This window comes from Lissotriton vulgaris, chromosome 8 (assembly GCF_964263255.1).
Source record: "Lissotriton vulgaris chromosome 8, aLisVul1.2, whole genome shotgun sequence".
NCBI lineage: Eukaryota > Metazoa > Chordata > Amphibia > Caudata > Salamandridae > Lissotriton > Lissotriton vulgaris.
Genome location: NC_141696.1, coordinates 1,262,675,858 through 1,262,697,756, shown reverse-complemented (window position 1 = coordinate 1,262,697,756; position 21,899 = coordinate 1,262,675,858). Strand labels below are relative to the sequence as shown.

At 44.1% G+C, this 21,899-nt stretch overlaps 1 protein-coding gene and 1 pseudogene across 1 annotated transcript in view; both read right to left on the bottom strand.

The window, feature by feature from the left end:
- ATP8A2 (ATPase phospholipid transporting 8A2) overlaps positions 1 to 21,899 on the bottom strand; it is a 2,134,099-nt gene that overhangs the window by 1,892,456 nt on the left and 219,744 nt on the right. The window lies entirely within an intron of this gene.
- LOC147698588 (transmembrane protein 39A pseudogene) lies at positions 2,842 to 5,719 on the bottom strand (annotated as a pseudogene).

Here is a 21,899-nt window from a genome sequence, read left to right as displayed (position 1 = left end):
CTGGTATTCCCCTGTGAGATAACCCCGGCAGAGTATCCGCAAGGTGAAAGCCAGGCATCCTGCCTCGAGGGGCCGTTTTGGAGATTAAGCAAGCTATTGCCCAGAGTCGCAGAGTGTGAACCCGTGAATCGAGTAGGCACCGGAGCGAGAATTGTCGAGTCCATGGACATTTTAGGACTCAAGACCCCGCCGAGCCGGACCCTGGTCCCGGGCTGACCTCTGCTTCCAGGTCTGCCTCCTCTAACCAGTAAGCCACACTTCTCCTTTAACGAACACTTTGTATTTGATTTATGCTGTAACTAATCAATCTTTTCATCGATATTTCTGTAAATTGGACTGATCTGAATAAAGATGACAAATCATGCTAATCCTTTAAGATAAATAAAGGTTTTGAAAACTCTATCAACCTCTCATTATTGACTGAGCATTAAGAACCTGACAGTTGATGAAATATCCATGATTTGAATTTCTTGTTCCTGCTCCATTCAAACCATGGTGGCAAAAGTCCATTGGCCTGTTGAGAATCCATCAGGATTTCCAAAGGACAACATCTGTAAGTTGGGGTGTTTGGTCTTAAGTGGCCCTTGGGAAACCCTCCTAGGAAAACTTTCCCTCAGCGTCAAGGAGGCATTCCATGGGTAATAAATAGGTGCTGCCATGTAACCACCAATGGGTTTTGATGCAAATTCTTATCCACGAGGAATTGTAGACAATCCTGTGCTTCTCTGAGGCAGGCAAAACAAGGAAAAATGTTTATACACATACAAAGTGGGAAATGCTATAAAGTATAGTTTTTATACTAGAAATGGCCCCTTCCTGTAGAAAAACGATACTTCCTGCAATGCAGACATCTGGGTTGGCGCATGTCAGCCTAAAATGCTCAAGCGCAGGGAGAAAGCAGAACAACACTAGATCTTAGTAGATATAGCAATATTCTGCTCTCTCTGGTTCATAAAACGCGGAGCAGCAACTTTACTTGTTGTGCTACGTTGTAGGATTTCTTTGTCAATTTGGCCGATAGTGTTAAAATGTTGCTTTCACATAGAATGGTCCACATTGAAGTAGAGCCCAGCGGGTAAGGCAAACAATTTGAAGCAAATTATTTTGCTGATAAGCAGCCAGTGTAGCTTGACCAGGAAAAGGCAAAGTATGAGGATGTTGATGAAGTCCAAATATTACACTTACTGGCAGATACTCAACTAGGTGAATTGTAAGATGGCATCAAATAAAAGTTAAATAAAGTAAGTCTGAGTGAGTACCCCAGTTGGACTCTCTCCTCCACTGTCTTAAACTCTGAGTAGCAGGAGGAGATTTTCACAGCTTGATTTCGCTCCTGTGGCGTGGAAGGGAGCCAGTTCAAGGCAATGCCGCTAATGCCAATCTCAGGAAGCCAGATCAACAGAAAGTCATGAAAGATGATATCAAATACAGCAGAGAGGTCGAGTGAAATGAATGCCCCCTTGCCACCTTTATATCGCATCCCTCACAACTCATCAATGACCGCCACCAGTGGGGATTCGCTGCTACGCAGAGACCAAAAGTCAGATACCAAAATGCTAGGGTCAGCTCTGGATTTCTTCCGAAAGGGAGTCACCTCAGTCCATTTCCATGCTAGTGGCACTGGAACAACAGCGAGGAAGGCATTGCAAAGAAAGGCCAATAATTGGTTGAACTTACTGTGCCCAAGGTGTAAAATCCACATTGAGCAGGTTTCCATTGTGGATTCTTATTTAATGGACCAAGTCAACGTTTTCTTTAAGTCATGGGTTAACAAATCAAATCTGTCAAAAGAGTACCATTATGAACTTTAGACCCGCTAGAATAAAGGTCATGTAGGTAAGAGTTTAAAGTGTTTGTTGCAAATTCATCTGGCCCAGATTTACACTTCCGAAAGAGGCAGCAGCAAGACCATTGAGGAGAATACACAGAACTTGAGGCCATAGTAAAGCAAGGTAAGTTTAAGCACCAGGGTAAGAATTACAGGCAAGGACAGGTTCCTGAGTGCATCTTTTGTGCTGCCATACTCGAGGAACCCTACTGCAACTAGCGTGGCATCTAGGAGGAGGACCGACGGAGAGGAACATGGAAAGACTAAAACCTGTTCCCTGACTTAGCTTCCCTCCCACTTCTAGGTTTCGACTGCACAGCGCACCTAAACAGGGTCAGCCGTGACCAAAATAAACACACAAAAAATTACCTAAACATATATAAAGTAAAAACAATAAAAATCTCAGATATCAGAAAAGTATTACCTACTAATGATGAAAATAAAGTGAAATAATATTATTTAAAAATATGACCTACAATAGTAATATAAATATTAAAAATATAATAAATATATCTGGCCCAAAGATTTAGATTAACTCAACAGTTGAATTCACAAAATGTAATGTTTAATTTGAAACAATAAACCATATTTTCTTTAAATAAAAAAATGAATAATCTGATCCACATTTCTTAAACAATTTTTTTAAGCAAATTACTTAAAATATCCTTTGTAAAATAATTAAACAAAATGAAATATACAAATAAAAATGAACACATTTTAAAACACGTCCGACGCAAAACCCTATAAAACCCAACAACCCGAAACATAAGCAAAAACAAAACATGTATTCAGCTATTAGAAAAAACTGCTAACACGTTTTTTTTTTTGTAATAAACGGAAAGACATTTAATAGCACATGATGCCCTCCCACCAAACAACATAGTATACAAAATATTAAATATCTTAAATATGTATAAAGATTGAAAAAAAAAATAGAACTGTATGAAAAATATTCAATTCTTTGTGATCCCTGCCCTGCCCTAGTTCCTTGCGCCAGTTCTCGCAGAACGGGCTTAGTGCGCCTTCAGTCCAAAGCTGCTGTTAGGGTAGGAGTACGCCCTGCCCAATACAATGCTGCAGAAGCTTGAATAGGACGTAGTAATTGCAGAAAAGGAACAAGGCCATGGAGAGCGTGTGGTTCGACTTCTCCAACCGCAGTAGGGAGTAGAGCTGGTACACCACGAGGCTTCCCTCAATCAGGATCAGCAGATTCAGCAGCTGTAATGGGCGGTGGAAGAGGAAGTAAAATCTAGCATGAGAAACATCTGAAGGCACTGCTACATTATAAGACCCTACGGCCTTGTACAAACATCGACTGTGTCGTACCAGCACGCCATGGGGCCATAACGTGTTTTCGGAACAGATGGCTGTGGAGTGTTGCTGTAAGCCATGTGTTCCAGTTTCTGCCAGTTCCCCAGGTGTGCAGCAGACTTGTGTAGCAGATCGCAGAATTTGGGTGGCAACAACTGTGTTGTGAGCATGACGAAAGCATTGATCCACACCATGATAAGATGCTCACAGGACCATCGCATGTCGTAATACTGCATACTCTTTACAAAACAGAGTGGCAGAAAGGCTACATAGTAGGCACTGAAAAGAGAGTTAAAGAGAACCTCCTTGATCCTGCGGTTAAAGTCAACCTTCAAGCATTCAACCTCATTTCGTATAAGATCTGGCGAGAGTGGACAGCTGTGGGAAGGAATAGCGGTGGGGTTATTGAACTGTTCTTTCAATGACTCTCGAAGAAGTGAGAGGAAGTCTTTGGGTTTGACCAGACTGCTGACGCTGGATGCACTGTCTTCGACCAGGTGGTCCTGCACTAGGTAGCTGCAATCTGTAGGTAGAGACTGAGTTCGGCTGTCCTGCTGAAAGCAGCAGAGCGGTACGTAGACACCAAACGGGTAGCAGAGGAAGAGAAGGTTTAAAACAGAGTGGTTCCGGAACAGGTTGACCAGCGTCCAGCAGAGCACCCATCCACAGAGCGTCAGCAGCACCAGGCGGGCGCTGATCAGGGCTGTGTACTGAACCATGGATGTCGTGCCCAACTGGGAGGCCTTTAAAATGAGAGCCCACACCAACCTTCGTGCCAGCATGACTGTGATGAATGCTGCCAAGTGAGTATGTGCACCAGATGTGCCCCCCAGGCCCTGTAGCAGAGGGCCAACGGGAAGGGGGCCATGCAAGGGGTCTGCAAAGTCAGTTTCCGACAGTCAATCCATTTCCGAAAGGCTGACATGGATTGGCTGTCGGAAACTGACATCATAATCCCGATGCCGTCCTTAAACAGTTATCAGCACTTTCCGACTGGCTGACAAGCTCCTTTAGCCCGTCGGAACTGCGTTGGATTCCCCCGCCAGTTTAAACTCCAACCGCAGTCAGCATAATAGGGCAGTCGGACTTTAAACCTACCATGTCGGTCAGAGGCTTTCCGACCGACATTGTAATCAGGCCATAAGTTGGTAAAGTATTGTTTCCTCCCTGACCTTGGGTTGTAGGCAAGAGTATGTGTAACTTAGAAAAGCAATAAAGGGTATGACTCTTAAAGAAACTGATATAGAAAAAAGGAACAAAGATTTATTTTTAAAAAACCAATTCTGCTAGGGACTCGAAAGGCTCATGAGAATGTTCTATGGTAGGATTGTTGCAACTGAGTTCAAGAAAAAATATCAACTTTTCTGAAAATTTCTTTTGATGACTTCCATTTGTTTGTCCTGAAGGGCCGCCTAACCTTCTTAATTAATTATTTGTAATTAACAAGTACTCATGAATAAATACTTCACCTCTTTCGGTCGTAATCAGATCTCCAAATTATGTTCACATTTCTTGCATTCGTGCTTGGCTTGGGCTTCTTTAGAGGTGACACAAGGTGCCGATGGTCTAGACCAGTGGACGGGAATTCGCTTAATAACCGCAATGTAAAGTAGGGCATTAGTTGCCTATATCTCAAATTTTGCACCAAATGTATTGATGTAATCATCGTTGGAACCAGTGAAGGGCAGCTCTGATGAATGGTGCAGGTTTGAATTTAGACCAGGTACAATTCTTCCCAAGTCTCCATGTGGAGTTCATTTCCAATTGTCACTCCAATATCCAATCAAAAAAGAAAGGCAGTCATCCCACTGCAAGAGAGGCAGTAGCTCCTTAAATTTTATTTTATAGTATAGAGGAGAAAATCGAATCCGAAATATGCTGCTTATAATGAGTGGGAAAAGACCTAACGATACCCAGCATCAAACAAATTAAAAGTACTTTGGGTGGTCAGTAATAAGTGAATTTGTCAGCAACAGAAAAAAAGGAGAAAAAAACTCCAATATAAAAAGATGGATATCAGCATGAATTCTGGGAGTGGGGGCAATAAATATGTGCAAGAAGAATGAAGAACAGGCTTAAAGCCCCAAAGTTGAGGCAAATCAAAAATATCAAGTGTTAAATTGCCTCTAGGTGCTCTCGCTGTTTGCAGTTTAGATCACTAAGGGCCCGATTACGACTTTTGCTGGTGCGATGGTGGGTGGCTTGCCACCACCGCACCACCCCACCACCAATAGTCACCACCGCTCGCCTGCCAGATTACTAGTATTTTGTAGTCTGGCGGGTGGGCGGCTTGGAAGTCCTGCGGTGGTGTTTCAGGCTCATTGTGAGCCTGAAACAGCACCGCTGAGGGACCATGTAGTGCATTACTTCCTTTGCAGCATCTGGGAGTGCAGAAATACAGGGGGGCACACGATGTGCCCCCTGCATGCACCACTGTGCACAGGGGCAAGGGACGACCCTGAAGAGCCCCCTTTCTTTCCTCACTGCCAGCCTTTTCATGGAGGACGAAGCTCCATGGAAGGGCTGGCGGTGAGGAAAGTCGTCATTTGCTTTGTGGGGCCTCAGGTCACCACCAAGCATATTTCGGCCCTCAGACTGTCACGGGTCCACCAGGGAAGGGCAGTTCCCTGGCAGCTGCAGCAGTGCAATGGCAGTCCAAGCGGCGAAGTCCTCATAGGATCGTCGGAATCCCAGGTGCGACGGTGGCTGAATAGCCACCACCACACCCCTGAGAGTCTGGCAGTCCAAACGCCAGAATTGTAACTAGGGCCAAAGTAACTCCAGGTTTCCGTAAGAGATATTCTCAAATCTTTATGAAATTCCCTGTGGTTTTTATATTCATGTTAAGTGTCTTCAGAAGAAGCTCCACAGATTAGCTAGGGCCTGAGGTGAGAAAGGTAGCCCACCTACAGGTGTACAGCCGGTGTTCGGATTTAGAGGGGGCTGGTATGTGCTAAGAGTAGTAGACTACTTACGACCTCATGCATGAGGTCTGTGCTGTGGTGGTAAGCATAAAATCTGGAACCAATGGTCCTTGCACTGGGTTTCATATTTAGTCCACATAAAAGGTTTCATGCAAATTGTTCTCAGTCCAGGGTTTTTTCATGCATCATTTCCTCCAGGTACAATCTGAAGGAAACTGGACAAAAAATCCCAGATAAAGGGAAACACTGAGTGCAAAGTGGTCCCAAGAACCAATTGTGCATGTTATTCACCATTACTAAGTGCAAAACCTGGAACGTGGTTCAAAACATAGCCCAATGTCAAATGCTGGCTCACAGCATGTTTTTTTTCACCCAGTTCTACTGCTTCACTCCTATTAAGACCATTAGTATCTAAAGACTGCCTTTGAGAGTAGTGTTGGAGAGGTTTTAAGGAGTGACCCAAGATTATCCAAAATACCCATGAGTGCACTAGAAGCCAATTTTAGTGCAGTATCTAATTCTCACAAATTATTCCTAGAGACAATTCTGGTAGGCAGGGTCGCAGCAAGTCCCTGGTACGAGGTTTGGGTGTAATTCACACCAGGGTTAATCAACGCCCCCACTACTAAAACAAAATCATGTGAATATAACAGAATTAAGTGACAAATACAAGGAATGCCAAAACTCCCAAAGCTAATCCCATTCAGGACTGAACTTCCTAGGCACCCTGCAACACTGGACCTTTGATCCTGGATCTTGGTTAAGGTGGCATGGAGTTATAATGCATATCTAAGTGGTATGACCCTCTGTAACGTTTATTTATGGTTACAAACAACAACCCTTATCCTAAAGGGATGAAGGTGGCAACTGCTGGGGCCTCTGCAGCTGAGTTAAGCCACTGGGCACCTTATCATTGGTGTTGGAACTGCCTAAATGCAAATTAGGGAATGTCCCTTCTGCAATGCCTTCCATTATGTGTGTTGTAGGGCAAGTCCCCTGAGTACGCGGGAGTTGGGAGCGCACATGGCGGCATGTCCTTTAAACCCAAACCATCACATTCCCTTGTCCATACTTTGAAGGAGGACCCTTTCGTATGGAGAAATCGAGCGCACACTTGGCATGCCCTTTAAACCCAGGTCTCTTTCCCTTGTCCTATCTGCGATGCTGGTCCCTCATGCATGCAGAAGTCCAACGCACATCTGCCATGGCCTTTAAACCGAGCTAGCCTTCTTTCCTTTTCCATCCAGTGGCGAAGGTCCCTTGACTAGGCACGAGTTAGATGCACATCTGGCCTGTCCCTTAAATTCGGCTGGCCACCTTCCCTTATCCAGGCTGTTGCAGAGTCCATCGAGTATGTAGGAGTCTAGCCCACACCTGTCAAGCCCCTTAAGCCCAGCTGGCCACTGTTTCTTATCCAGGCTGTGGTCGTGGTCTCTTGAGTATGGAGAAGTCGGGTGCACACCTGGTATGCCCTTTAAACCCATCCTCTCTCCTTCCCTTGTCCATCCTGTGGTGGAGGTCTCTTGAGTATGCAGAAGTCGGGGGCACACCTAGCTTTTACATGTCCATTGATCACCCAAGGGGCACCTCTACAAAGAGCTGATGATCCTCCCCTATCGTACAAGCCCTCTCGATGAATAAAGGGACATTGTACACAGAAGTACAAGCAGTGCAGGCCTACCCAGGCGTTGCCACACCGCTGTGCCAGCCTATGCGAATCATGACCATGGCCCATTTGATTCGGGCGTCTGCTGTGGTCATTTTACCCGCACTGAACAACTTTAGAACATAAATGTGTGCTGTTAACTGGACCCTAGGAGTGGAAATATTAAACTTACTTGCTAAGTGTGTACACATTTATTTAACCGAGGTAAAACATAAAAAGTTCAAGGGAGGTAGAACGTGAATATTTACTGCAGCAGGCACTCACGGATCCAGAAGGGGCTAGACTGAATGATTCCCTTTAAAGAAAACCGCAACAGGTGTGCCATCTGTTTAATCATTCACACACCCGAAGTTCTTGCTAAAGGGAATCTGACGTTTCGACTAGAACATCCCTGATTAAACATGCACCCGCCTACACTACAATTGGAAATAACGAGATCCGTACTGGGCCGCAGCAGGGAGAGGCTGTGATGGGCAGGGCATTTTAAATTGCTAAAACTCCGGGTATATTTTCTACTTTATTTGTAATCAGTCAGTGAAGTAGCTTGACAGCTTCCACTGCATGTGTAATAACACGGTAGGCTTATTCATCCCTGGAAGGTGTTGCAAATCACGGTGTACTGAAAGCAGCAATTACATCTGCTCAAGAGGCGCCTGCCACTTGGGCCCCCTTTGGAAGAAAGCATTTCATTTTATAGGTCAAATCCTGTTCTGTAGAAATCACCGTAAAGGTGCAACAAACCCACATCCACTCTGCAAGTTCCATCACGCCCTGCAGACGAGAGTCAGGCCTCTGAAACTGTTCTGCAGAACAATTTTTTAAGATAGGGGCAGAACCTTGTTGTATTTCTATCTAGGACCCTAATTCGATATTCCCGATTCATGCCCTTGTGTGGTTATAATAAATAGTATCCTTATAAAGGCATAAGAATCGGATCCATATTTAGCAAATAGCCCATGCAGTCCAAAGCACAGCAAGGCTACTCCCATAGACTCCTAGAAAGCACAACTCGTTCTTTAAACAAACAAAGCCTTCAGCAGCCCGGGAAATCCCCTCCTAGTTCTGTTTTGATTTACACAAGAACTCCTGGAGTCCAGAAAGAACTGTTAGTTCTTAGTGATGTCTTATGTCCAACCTTGCCTCAAACCCGGCACCTTTCAGGTATAAATATACCAACGTTGCCTTAAGCAAACACACGGTGGTGTGGAGCAGAACGGTTATCTACTTATCCGGAGCCCAGCTGATGCGAGAGCCGAAGGAAACCGCCCATCCCCTTTTGACGCGCTGGAGAAGCTGCCTTTTCTCACGCCAAGAAAATCCAGCTCCGGGGTTCCCAATTTGCCCTCGCGGGTTGCTGGGAGATCGAGTCCTGAAACGCGAGATGCAAGACCTCCTTCATTCTAGAACAAAGGTACGGAACTGATTAAAACCTTAGAGAGAATTCTTGATTCCAATACTTGGCAAAAAACCCAACTTAACTTAAAAACTGCAACTTACTTACTCCTTCCCACGTATTAGGCTTAGGTCAGGTACACTGGGGTAGGCGTTTCTTAGAAGCACCAGTTGAGTTTGTTAGTCAATGTTTTTATGTATGTATATATTTTATCCGTTTTAAAGTATCATATGGCTAAGAAACCATATCAATGCTTTTACAGTATTATTTCATAGTACTACTTTTACTGTACACACTTTACTTTATGAGTATTGCAATTATGGCAATTCATTTCTCTTGCATGAGAAAGAAGACTGCTCAATAAAATAACACCTTTTTATTGAAAACGCCCGTCTCTCTGTTTCTCTGCACTCTGGTGAAACTAAGCATGCACGATTGACTGAGTGAAATAGCTGCCTATTGTTTTCACACGACTCTAGAGATACACTCTTTATTCTGAGAGAGCAAAGTTGTCATGTTTATGCGGTTGTCAGAAACTGAATCCCTTCTTGTCTAATCAGGGAAGTTAACTCCTCCCTGTTCATTCAAGAAAGTTTCTAGTGACCTCTGAGCTAGCTGGCAAACCTACATTAAGTTTAACATAGTCAGTAGAGACCTAGATGACCTCAGTCCTACATCTACACTGCTGTTTATGTTATTCCAATGCGCAGAGCCTATTGGGACAATAGGAACTACACTACAACCTGCCAAAAGAGACTGCCAGATCAAAGTGGCCTTGACACGCAGACTATATTAACCATATCTGCTGTTATGACATTTGAGCTGGAGCTGCCGTAGGCGGTGGCAGACGGTGATGTGAAGGGCAGTGAGTTTGCCTTTGATCCCTGGACTGATCTTATCCTAGGAGATGGGACTGGTGGTAATCTGCAGGACAGAGAGATTTCCAAAGATACCTACACTTGAGTTGCCAGGGAGATATCCATCAAACCCTAGTCCTGAGTTGCTGTTGGAGGTGAACACGTGGTGATCTGAAGGATGCATTGATCGCTAACCCTGAACTGTCCTACGAGTGATCTGAAATACAGAATAATGTCCATTGAACCCTGGGCTGGAGATACCCTCAAGAAGCAGAAGGGCAGGGGTTGGGATCACAAGGACAGGGAGATTCAATGTATCCCTGGGCTAGAGCTGCCGTCAGAGGTAGGATGGATTGGGATGCGAGGGACTGGAAGATTTCCACTGATGAAGACTCAGAGAAAGATTCAACGTGTTCTGACCCAGCTTTGGCCACTTAGAAAGGTGTTTTCAGTGAACACGAATAATGCTTACTTTAGCATACAACATTGCTGTGTGTAGGGTAATTTCTGAAGGTGGCACAGTTTAGTCTCTGCCTAATATAGCCTTGGAACCCACCATAGTAGGCTCTACCAGCCATTAAACGTTTCACCACAACGTTAAAGGCCCGAGCAGAAGGAGAGGGCATCTAACAAGGGAGCAGGCCTTTAATGGCCAATAGAGCCTGCTACGGAGGGCTCTAGGGTTATTAGGACATTCTGCCCCTATAAGGCAGAATGTTCTTTGTAAAACAAAGGCTTCACGGAGCCCGAGGTCCATGAGGCTTTTTGCTGACAGCAACAACTGTGAACAAACACTGGAATGCTGGAGCTCCGGCCTTCTCCCGGCCATTAAAAGACTGGAGCACTCCGTTGTTTTCAATTGAGTGCTCAACATTCCAATGTTCTACTAAACCTTAAAGTGCCTGCTAATAACTCTTCTGCCTTGAACACTTCAGACCCCTATCCAAAGATTTTCAGCAATGTAACCGAGTTTGTCAGTCTCCAAAATCGACTTGCCTGGGGATTAACTAGCAGACTTGACTCAGGGAAGTATCAAGGAAACCTCATCCTTCCAAGTGGTATTTGATGCTCTGCAGAATCATGGCATTGGCGAGGCTAGCTGCTCATCCTGCTCGCCCCTTCTAGGTTCAAGATGTTTGACTTCGGTATTGATGCAACTGTATTCAAATGGTTCATCTTCTTCCTACAGACCATGCTCAGCTGGTGAAAATTGATAATTCAACCTTTCTGTCAGTTCCCACATTGTTTGGGTTCGCTCAAGTATCAATCCCCTCATGCCCACGGTTGAACTTGTACATGAGTCCCTGGGTGACTTAAAAAGAGACATGATCTAACCATCGAACGGTCTGCAGATCACAACCAGCTGAAAGTCAATGACCATGTCAAGGTCCCTGAAAAAAAGGCACTGCCCATCGTGTTGACTGTGTAAGTAAAATTGACTGCTGAATGTATCTACGTTTCTGAAGCTAGGCCGTTCAGACATATTCATATTCCAACATCTCCACTCAGAGCTATACGTCATCTCTCATTGATCCCGGCATCTCTCCAACTCTACTCACCACTGCTACATCTCTAGGCCATTTTTTTCTATCACAAGCTACACCTTGATCGCCACATCAAAATAGTTGTGACAGACGCTCATTTTCAACCATGTCAGAGTGAAGACATTAAACAGTTTACCCCAGAATCAGACGGTTCAGTGGTGTTAGGGCGTGATAAAAAACAGGCATAAATATGGAAATAACTGTCAGGGACTGTCCGGGACTATATGGGGAACACAGTCAGGGACTTGGGCAAGGACTGAGAACTGGGTAGAAAACTTACACAGGAAGAGGAGTATAGCGCTGCCCAGGATCATACAGGGAGTCAGAGGAGAAAAAGGGATCCAAAGGGATGCCTGTACAAGTGAACAAGATGGGTAAGACTCAGATAGGAAGGGCAATCACGAGGCAATTTAGCATTCAGAATAACTACACCCAGGACGGACGTGCAAGACATATATATGAAACAACATTAACAGTAAAGGGGGGTGTGGGGTAAAGCACTCAGGAGCTCCACACGTAAGACTGAAGCTCAGTAGGTTACTTACCCACAATTGCTGTTACAGATACTGACTGCAAATACCCACATGAAGGATATGCAGGCAAAGGCAGGGTCTGTGGAGCTGATACCTATGGTGATGTTATAAATGTAACTCAAAGACAATACTCACAGTGAACAAGAAACACCACCTAGGTAGTCAGCTGTGCCCACGGATCCTGGCGATCAAACAGGAACGTGCAAGGCAGTAACAGCAAGAGGGTAGAACTAAACACAAGCACACTAGACAAGGGGCTAGCAAGGATGAGTGCTTAACAGGAAAGGAAGGAAATCCCAGGGCACACTTGGCAGAAAGCAGGTAACAAACATACAAGGCAACAGAAGCAAGACAGCAGAATAGAAAGACAGCAAACTAGGAACTGAAACCACGGAATTAGGAAGAAAGGGATGTACAGAAGGGGAGACTACAAGGGTATACTAGAATAGTGCAGGTTAAGGAATCAAGAAAACAAAGTAGCATAGAAGGCAGTGCTATGACAGGAACAAGAACTGAGCTAAAGCTCAGGAGTCTAGGTAGCACTGCAGGCAGTGCTAGTACAGGAATAGGGAATTACGAAGGCTTTAGAAGTCAAGGAACAGGGAATTATCTAGAGCTCAGGAAACAAGGAGTCAAGAGAGCACTGCAAGCAATGCAATCAAGAACAAGAAAATAGCTGAAGCCCAGGAACAGGAACAAAGAATAACTATAGCTCATGAACTCAGGAAACTAGATAGCACTGCAGGCCGTGCTAGTTGAGGTACCAGGAATAGTTATAGCTCATGAACTCAGGAAACAAGGCAGCACTGCAGGCAGTGCTAGTTCAGGAACAAGGAATAGTTATAGCTCATGAATGCAGGAAACAAGATAGCACTGCAGGCAGTGCTAATTCAGGAAAACGGAAACTGCTGCAGTTTAGGGATCAAGGTAGCACTGCAGGCAGTGCTAATTCAGGAACAAGGAAAACAGCAGCAGGTCAGGAACAAGGCATAACTAAAGCTCAGGAAACAAGAATAACAAAAGCTCAGGGAGCACTGGAAACAAGGATCAGTTTCACCAGTAAATAGATACAATGACCCCCCCTTGGCCTGAAGGGAGCTGGGGCTTAAAAGAGCTCACAGTAATCACATGCATCAGGTGTGAGCAGGCTAGCAGCAGCCAGCCACAGGTGATCTGAATTCCTCCACCCATCCTTGGCCTGCAGGGATGGAGACAAAGCAGTGAGAAGGGAATTCTAGGTAATGGAGTTTCAGGCATGAGTAGGCTGGCTTCAAGTATAAGCAGGCTGGTGTTCACAAAACCCGGCATGGATTGGGAATGGATGTCAATTCCCAATAAGTGTTGAAATGGCTGGAAGTCAGGATATGCCTGCAGGGGAGGGTCTGGAAGCTTATTAGAAGACTGGAAAGTCCCTCTATGTGGCCCCCTAGTGGTGGGTATGAGAGCACAGTGAGCGAATTGTGACAATGGCCTTCCGTTGAGCGTACCAGGCTTTGCCTCGCACTCTTTATAGATGCCTTATTTTGCGTATCCTTCACTTGAGCACATTACCCACATCCACATTTTGCACTGGCCTTCAACAGGAGCTCCGTCTGCACTAAAGTTTTAAAGACTTTCTTGTTTACCACGATGGTGTATTAATACGCTATATTTTGTTACAACATTTTTGTTGTTTTTAGGGCTAGTTAAACTGCTGGTGATTGTTTTGTATGAACTCTGTTTTTTTTATATTTTACATCATCTTATTCTGCCCGTGTGTAAATGTTATATTTTGTGCACATTTTCCACGCAAAGGATTGTCTGTTTTGTTGGCCTAATTTGCCCTTAATATACCTTTTATAAAAACAAAGGTGTGTTTGTGTGCTTTGGGGTGTGTGCCTTGATGGCTTCGAGTGGTATATTGGCTACTGTATGAATAGCATATGGAAATGCCAAGATCACCAGTCACCAGTTTGTCTCAACAGAAACATAGATATTAGTACAATGATGCATCATAGAAATATATAATTGGAATTACCTATGTAAATCAACTGTGTTGAAGACAAGGAGGCCCTCCTATGAAATGCTGTCATAATATGGATATCCTGTGCCAGAAGACATATAAACCACCTTCTCAGCAGAATTCAATACAGAATACACATAATCCAGACCAGTCACAATGACTAGCTATAATCCGTCAGACCTAATTGAAATTATCTATCACAATATTTCCACAAGATTAGATAAACTGACCCACCCGGAAAATTATAATTTACTGGCCCTTGTGGCAGCCATTTTGTATTATCATATCACACGCCTAAAATGGGGGGTAGGGTCAGATTTTTGGGGTCTTTATTAGGAATCAGTCTTCATATGACTACCTAACAATGTGCCTAGTGACATTTTAGTATCACATTTTGCACGATTTTGGTGTTTTTTTACTCTAAGCTACCTCACTAAAATGAGGAACCCATAACCGGTTACGAGAGCCATCAATAAATGGGTCAAAGGTATACCGGCAAATACAAAATATTTAGGGGGTCCTTTGGGATGTGGTGAGCAGGAGTCCCACCATGTATCATCTGGGGTCCCTCCCATCCAAGCCGCCTGGTTCCTTCTCCCTTTGACTGTACGCCAGCGGGGCCTTCGCCATCTCTGCTGGAGGACACTCAATATGGGAGCCCTCCTACTAAATTCTGGCCTCTTCATGCAGGTTTTGACTGCAAAGGTCCCCAATTTGGGTCATTGATGATTTTTCCAGCCCGTGTATGCCTGAGTTTATTAGGACAGGCCCCCCACAGAACATCATGAATGGCCCCCACATAGAGGGAGAAAATGCCCTACACCCACAGCCATTTACTTTTATTTTTTGATATTTCTGATATAAGCCTATAAAACTAAAAATCAAGCTGGTCAGTCACCTAGACATCGTGGCCGACATTCTAGTTTTCCTGAAAGTTCTTGCATCCTAACAACATCACTTCCGGCAAAGCAGACCTGAGAGACAGACCTAGGTCACCACAGAGTGCCTGAGTAATAGGATATCTGCATGTTTACGAGAAGTATTGCCTTTTCCTAACAAAAGCAAATACACAAGAAATACAATGAGATACGTGGGTGCATGCGGTTATACAAACTTCTGTTTCCATCTTCTGGCAACTAAGGGGTAACTTTACATCCTGGTTACAAGTGTCTACTGAGAATATTACAGGATACAAAGATGATAAAGAGGTGCAGACATCAACAGCAACATAACACCACCACGGTGATTTAGCCTTTCTATTTTCAAGTCAATATATCACAGCTCCTCAAGCTCCTAGCATTGCCCCACCTGAAGTCCTTGCTTCACCCACCCCCTGTGGGTAGTGATGCGGCATGTAAGAGGTTCACAAATGGTCCTTTCTGGTCCTGCTGTAAGAACAGTACTTTGTGGTTGTATGCAAGATGGCGCCAACCATGGCATGAATGACAACCAGCTGATGCCGCTGAGGTGCAGAATGAGCAACCGACACGTTGTCGGAGGCTCGAAAAGGTGAGCAGATGGTAGTCACAATTCCTGCTACTGCCTTTGATACCGAGAGAAACAAAAAAGTTGTGATTGAGGGCAAAGCTTAAATTAATCTCCGCCACTGGTAATTACTTGAGCCACATCCCAGCCCATCATGTTTTTCCACCTTCTCGCTGATACATTTACTGTGTGAAAGAAACTTAAAACATGTCTCTTTCTTAATAACTCCAGCACACAGGGTGATTTTTCTTAGCCCCAGGATGCCCTTCCTTGGCAGCAGAGCTAGTTATAAACGATAGCATGTAACTCTTGGCAGGGAACATCCATGTGCTGATAAGGCTTGGACCTTCTCCAATCTCCATCAGGAGCAGCCCTGCCTAAATAACCAGGCCAGGTTCCCTCTGGACAGAAAAAGAACCAATCAGAGACTGGTTTCGGCCTATTTGAGCCTCATCAGTCAGGGGCAGATTGAGTCCAAAAGCATAGTGAGTATATAGGACTAATATCTGGGCATATCCATGAGCCACATGCAATTACTCTGAGACAAACGCCGGTCCATTATCTTTTTGTTCACGATGCAGGCATAGAAAGAGACGAGCTCTCTGCAAATCAGAACTGGGCCTGCTCCAACAGGAATAATACAGCCTAAACATTCAGGTCAGGTATCTGCCACACAGGAACAGAGGCAAGAGTAGAACAACTACCAGAAACTTGGAATTCATCAGATAGGCTCTCTGTCCCTCTGTCACTACCATTAAAAAGCCACAGATACCATTTATGAGTGAGGCTCATGACTGCACCACTCTTAGACTCATAAACAACTGGTAATTGGCACAGTGACGTTTATCCTGTTGCCTGTTGTAGTAAGCCACTTTGACCGTTCTAAAGTCTGTAATCACACCTACAAATCTAAGCACAACTTTGATATGCATGAGCAGTATGTTGTACATTGCTTCCTCTTTGTATGTGTTGTTCGTGTTCCCTTAAGTCCCCTTCAGAATGTGTGTCCGACATTCTAGGCTGACTCGGCTGATGTGTTCCAGCTGAGACAGCTGGTGTCTGGCTGGCTGGAGGTTAGGACGTTGTTCTGCTTTCTATGCAAATAAAGCTACGTTTCCTGCTTATATCAACTCGTGTCAGTCTACGCTCCTTCTACAACTTTTTTGGCGACTTGGAACTCATGGCAGCCGGTCAGACGAGATTGATACTTTATCGGAAGCAAACAATGTGGTGAACAACGTGAGCCTACCTCCAAAATAACGAACCCATATCGTGTGATGCCCTCTTGTACCCGCTACCGAAGGAAAGGTATTTCTGTGGATTTTCTATGTTTTTCTAAACATTTGTAAAGGAAACTGTCGGAGAACTGTTGAGCTTGAGCTCGCGTGAGTGTTCCGCGAGAGGATTCTGTGCAGCTTCACGGCGTGCTGGCTATGACGTGGCATTAAGGAAAGTACCTTGGTGACTTCAGTGTTCCTTGCTCGCGTGAGTGTTCAACGAGAGGATTCTGGGCAGCTTCACGGCGTGTCGACTGTGACGTAGTGTTGAGGAAAGTACCTTGGCGATTACAGCGCTCTGCTCTTGTCAAATTGTGACGTGCTACGATTTACGCTCATATGCGCTCACACGTCTTACGTCGTGCACTTCAAGGATTTTAGTGCACAGGTGCGAGTTGCAGTGCTGTTTCCTCTGCGTCTCTTCATGGACATTTCCTCTTTATGACCGAAGTCGAGCTGAATGTCAGCATTGTCATGATGACACGCTCATCTCGAGGGGCTTTGTAGTTCAGTAATTTCACAGTGACTTTGCTCATCACCTTCTTCATCTACAGTCAACTGCTTAGTCGAATCTTAATTTTCATTTGTTTTTCTCATCCTGATTGTTGGATAATACTTGTGCCCAGTACCTATTTACTCTTACAACTTCGTCATATTCTTAGAGATTTTGACTATTTTTGGTTGTTTCTCTTATGATGGCACAACAGGTTGTTGTAGTGCTGCCCCCACAATTTTTAAGAGAGCCAGGTACGCCATCCATCTCATGGGAAGACTGGATAAAGATGTTCGATAATTATATCGAAGCATTGGATGGTCAAGATTTCTCGGCTAAGCGTAAAAAAGCTTTATTGCTAAGTGCCTAGGGTAAGGAGGGTCAGAGAGTTTTTCAGTACCTTCCTCAAGCGCTGCAGTCTGGACAATCTTCAGTTGACGAATATAAGAAAGCTGTTACGAGACTGTAAATTAGATTCACAAAAGAAGAGAACTTAGTCATGAATAGGTATAAGTTCTACATCAACAAGCAAAGAGGAGATGAGTCCATAGATGATTTTGTTGGACGTCTTCATGAGTTGTCTGTCAAGTGTAATTTTGGGCAACTCATTGTCCAATGCAACAATAGAAAAATCCAGGAGAGATTGTGGGTAGCCAAAAATCCTCCATTGAAGTTAGCTATTGACTTAGCAAAAGTAGTGGAGGAATCTGAGTGGTGCATGCGTGAATTACAAAAATGTAACACTCAGAGTCAGATTTCGACGGTGTCTGAGCGGGTGTTGGATGAGGATACTCATCTTGAAGTTGAAAGTGTGGCGTTTGTAAAGAGTAAAAACAAGAATATACAAAAGAAAACTTTTAATAGTAGAACGCCTGGTAAAATGTTGTGTATGAGGTGTGGGAGTAATGCTCATACGCCTGAGGCGAGATTCTGTTACGCAAACAACAAAGAGTGCCTCAGTTGTGGAAAGATTGACCACTTTTCTAGAATGTGTCGTAACAAGCTAAAGACGAAGGCTGCTGTTGTTGATGAGGCTCTTGCTGATGTTAAGAGGGACAGAAATAAGATTTTGGTTGTTGAAGATTCATTTCCTGACGTTGCCACCTTTAATGAATCAAGAGAAAACAGGCCCACAGCCAAATTTGTCATTGATGGTCATACTCTTAGTCTCTTGGTAGATACCGGATCTAGGTATACCATCATACCTGAAGATATGTTTGTGTGTGTGTGGGGTGATGTATCCTTGAATGATGTTGATATTTGTCCCACGACCTACCAGGGACATACTATTGACTTGATAGGGTGTTTGGACTCTGATATTGTTTTCATAAACAGGTCTATTCATGGTCGAGTATATGTCGCTGTAGATGGTCCACCTATCTTGGGATGGATCCACCAATACGATCTCCACATCATGGTCAATCCAAGGGCGGCTGTACAAGTCATGGTGGTTGATGAGTTTTCGGTGGATGATATAATCAAAGGTGAGGAGAGAGTGTTCAGGGAAGAGTTGGGTCTATTAAAAGGGTATGTCCACAAAATTATGATCAAGAACAATTCCACACCTGTTCAACATAAAGTACAGAGAATACCCATTGCTGTAAAGGATGAAGTGAGAGCGGTTTTGGATGAAATGTTACAGGGTGGAATTATTGAGCCTGTTGAAGCGTCGCCATGGATTTCTCCAGTGGTCATCACCCAGAAATCAGATTAAAAAAATAGTTTCTGTGTGGACCTGCGTTCTTTGAACAAGCTTGTTGTTGCGGATGTGTTTCCACTTCCCAATATTGGGGAATTGGTGTCAACTTTGAATAGTGCGAAGTTCTTTAGTAAGCTGGACTTGAAGAGCCCGTACCATCAGGTGTGTCTGCATGAGGAGTCGAAATATTTAACGGCTTTTATAACTAGTGAAGGCACGTTTCAATTCACCAGGTTTCCCTTTGGGCTGATATCCACGGCCAGTGTGTTTCAGCGAATGGTTACTGAGTTGTTCAAGGGTGTGAGAAATGTTGTGTTCTTTCAGGACGACATTTTGATTTTTGGTGGCACTGTTGCTGAGCATAATCAAATTTTGAAGTTGATGTTTAATAGGATTGGGGAGGCAGGTTTGACCTTACGGAAGGACAAGTGTTTGTTTCTTGTACAAAAAGTGGACTACTTAGGCTATGAAATATCTTCAGAGGGCGTTAGATCGAAAAAGAATTTGTTAGAAGCGATACAGTTGGCTCCATGTCCTTCCAATAAAGATCAATTGCGTTCCTTTATGGGACTAATTGAGTTTTATGCTAAATTTGTTTAAAAAAATTCAGACAAGACAGCTGTGTTGAGGGGTTTGCTTAAGAAGGGAGTGAGGTTTGTGTGGAGGATACTCACTCTAGTTGCTTTAATGCCATCAAGAAAGAGTTGTGTGAGGCGGCTGTCTTGGCACCTTTTGACAGTAAGTGTTTTTCAATTCTGATGGTTGATGCTAGTTGTCTGGGCCTGGGAGCTGTCCTTTTGCAGAGGCATGGATAGGGTGAAAGGACAGTTGCCTTTGCTTCTCGTCCTCTTACGGTGTTTGAGAAAAATTACTCTATCATAAAGAAAGAGGCATTGGCTGCTGCATGGGGTGTGCATTACTTTAGGTCCTATTTGTGGGGGAGAACGTTTCAGTTGAGGACTGACCACAAGCCTTTATTGAGTGTATTGTCTCCTGGAGGGACTGGTAAGGGTTCACCTAGGTTGGTGAGGCTTGCTTCTAAGCTCCAGGAGTATCAATATGACATCTCATTTGTCCAGGGTTGGCGCAATGTACAAGCCGATTGTCTTTCTCGTCTTTCCATGGCAGATGTTAGTGTTGATTTTGACGATCTTGAGTGCCAGGATGTGAGTTCTGTTGCTTACATCGATGATATTGTGCAACTATCTGGTGGTACTTTTACCAAGGAAGAGTGGTGTCTGGCTATGAGCAAGGATTTGGTGTTGAAGGAAGTTATTGATATGGTTAAACTAGGTGCAAAAAGGGAGAGTTGTGTTACACCTTCTGTACGCCCTTTCATAAAGATTCTAGATGAGCTTTCATTGTATGGTGATGCAGTACTTTTATGAGGGGATAGGTTTATTCCTCCTTTTGACTTGAGACATAAGTTATTGAGACTGGCTCATGAGGGACACTTAGGCTAGACCTTTACTCAGCGTAGGATCAAGGCTGATTTCTGGTGGCCAGGTATTGACTCACAAATGGCTTCATGGGTTGAAGACTGCCGTGCTTGTAGGGAGGGGGAGAAAAGGTTAAAGGTTGCTGGCAACCATAATGTTTCTCACATTGAGTCCATGGATCAGGCTTGGCATAGTGTTTGCCTTGATTTTATTGGCCCTATGGATGAGTTGCCTACATCTTGTCGCTTTGCAATTGTAGCCATTGATATATTTTCAAAGTGGCTAGTGGTTGAATTTGTGAAAGAGATTACAACGGATTGTACAATCCTTTTCCTCAAAAGGCTATTTTTGGATGAGGGTTTTCCATCTGTTCTTATAACGGATAATGGCACACAGCTCACGTCTAATAAGATGCGATTGTTTTAATCCAGTTGTGGAATTTCACATCACCGTACCACTCTGTACAATTCGCAAGGGAATGGTTTGTGTGAAAGGGTCAACAGAGTTGTCAAAGGCATAATACAGATGTCTTGTGCATCCAATTCTTTCTCTAATGAGGTTGTTCAAGAGATGGTATGGGCGTATCGCACCACTGCCCATGGCAAAGATGAAAAGAGTCCTTTTGAGCTCATGCGTGGGAGGCGTGCAGGCACAAAACTCACTCCTTCCTGGCCTAAAAATCAACAGCCGGGAGTTGATATCCCCTCATCTTCTTCTTCTGGTTTCAAAATGAGTAAGCTTGCTATAGGTGATTTGGTGAAGGTTAAGTCAGGTAGAGTGAGTAGAGATCTTGCAAAATTTAGAGGTCCTTTCCGCATTAAGAAAGTGTTTCGAGACTATGTTTTGTTGGAGAATGGTGAGAAATAAAACGTGCGGAGGGTGGCTCTTTATCAGAGATTGGCATCTGTTAAAAGTGCTGTTCCTCCTTTGAGTGACTGTGGTTCAAGTGGTAATGAGTGCATTCCCTTGCAAAACAATGGGTATATGTTTTCCTCTCCTGTGGAAACGTGTGTTCCTTTACTTTCAAATGTTTTTAATCGCAGGGAGGAAGGTGGTGGGGATGCTAATGGTCTTGATAATGTTACTGATCTTGATAATCTTGTTGCCACTGGTACCAGTGAACAAGGTGTAGTTGCTCAAGATCATTCTGCTTCTCATAGTTCCAGGTGCTCACGTCTTCATAGACTTCCTCTCTATTTAAATGATTACATATGTTAGAGTTCCCCTAAGGGAAGGAGGTGTGTTGTACATTGCTTCCTCTTTGTATGTGTTGTTCGTGTTCCCTTAAGTCCCCTTCAGAATGTGTGTCCGACATTCTAGGCTGACTCGGCTGATGTGTTCCAGCTGAGACAGTTGGTGTCTGGCTGGCTGGAGGTTAGGACGTTGTTCTGCTTTCTATGCAAATAAAGCTACGTTTCCTGCTTATATCAACTCGTGTCAGTCTACGC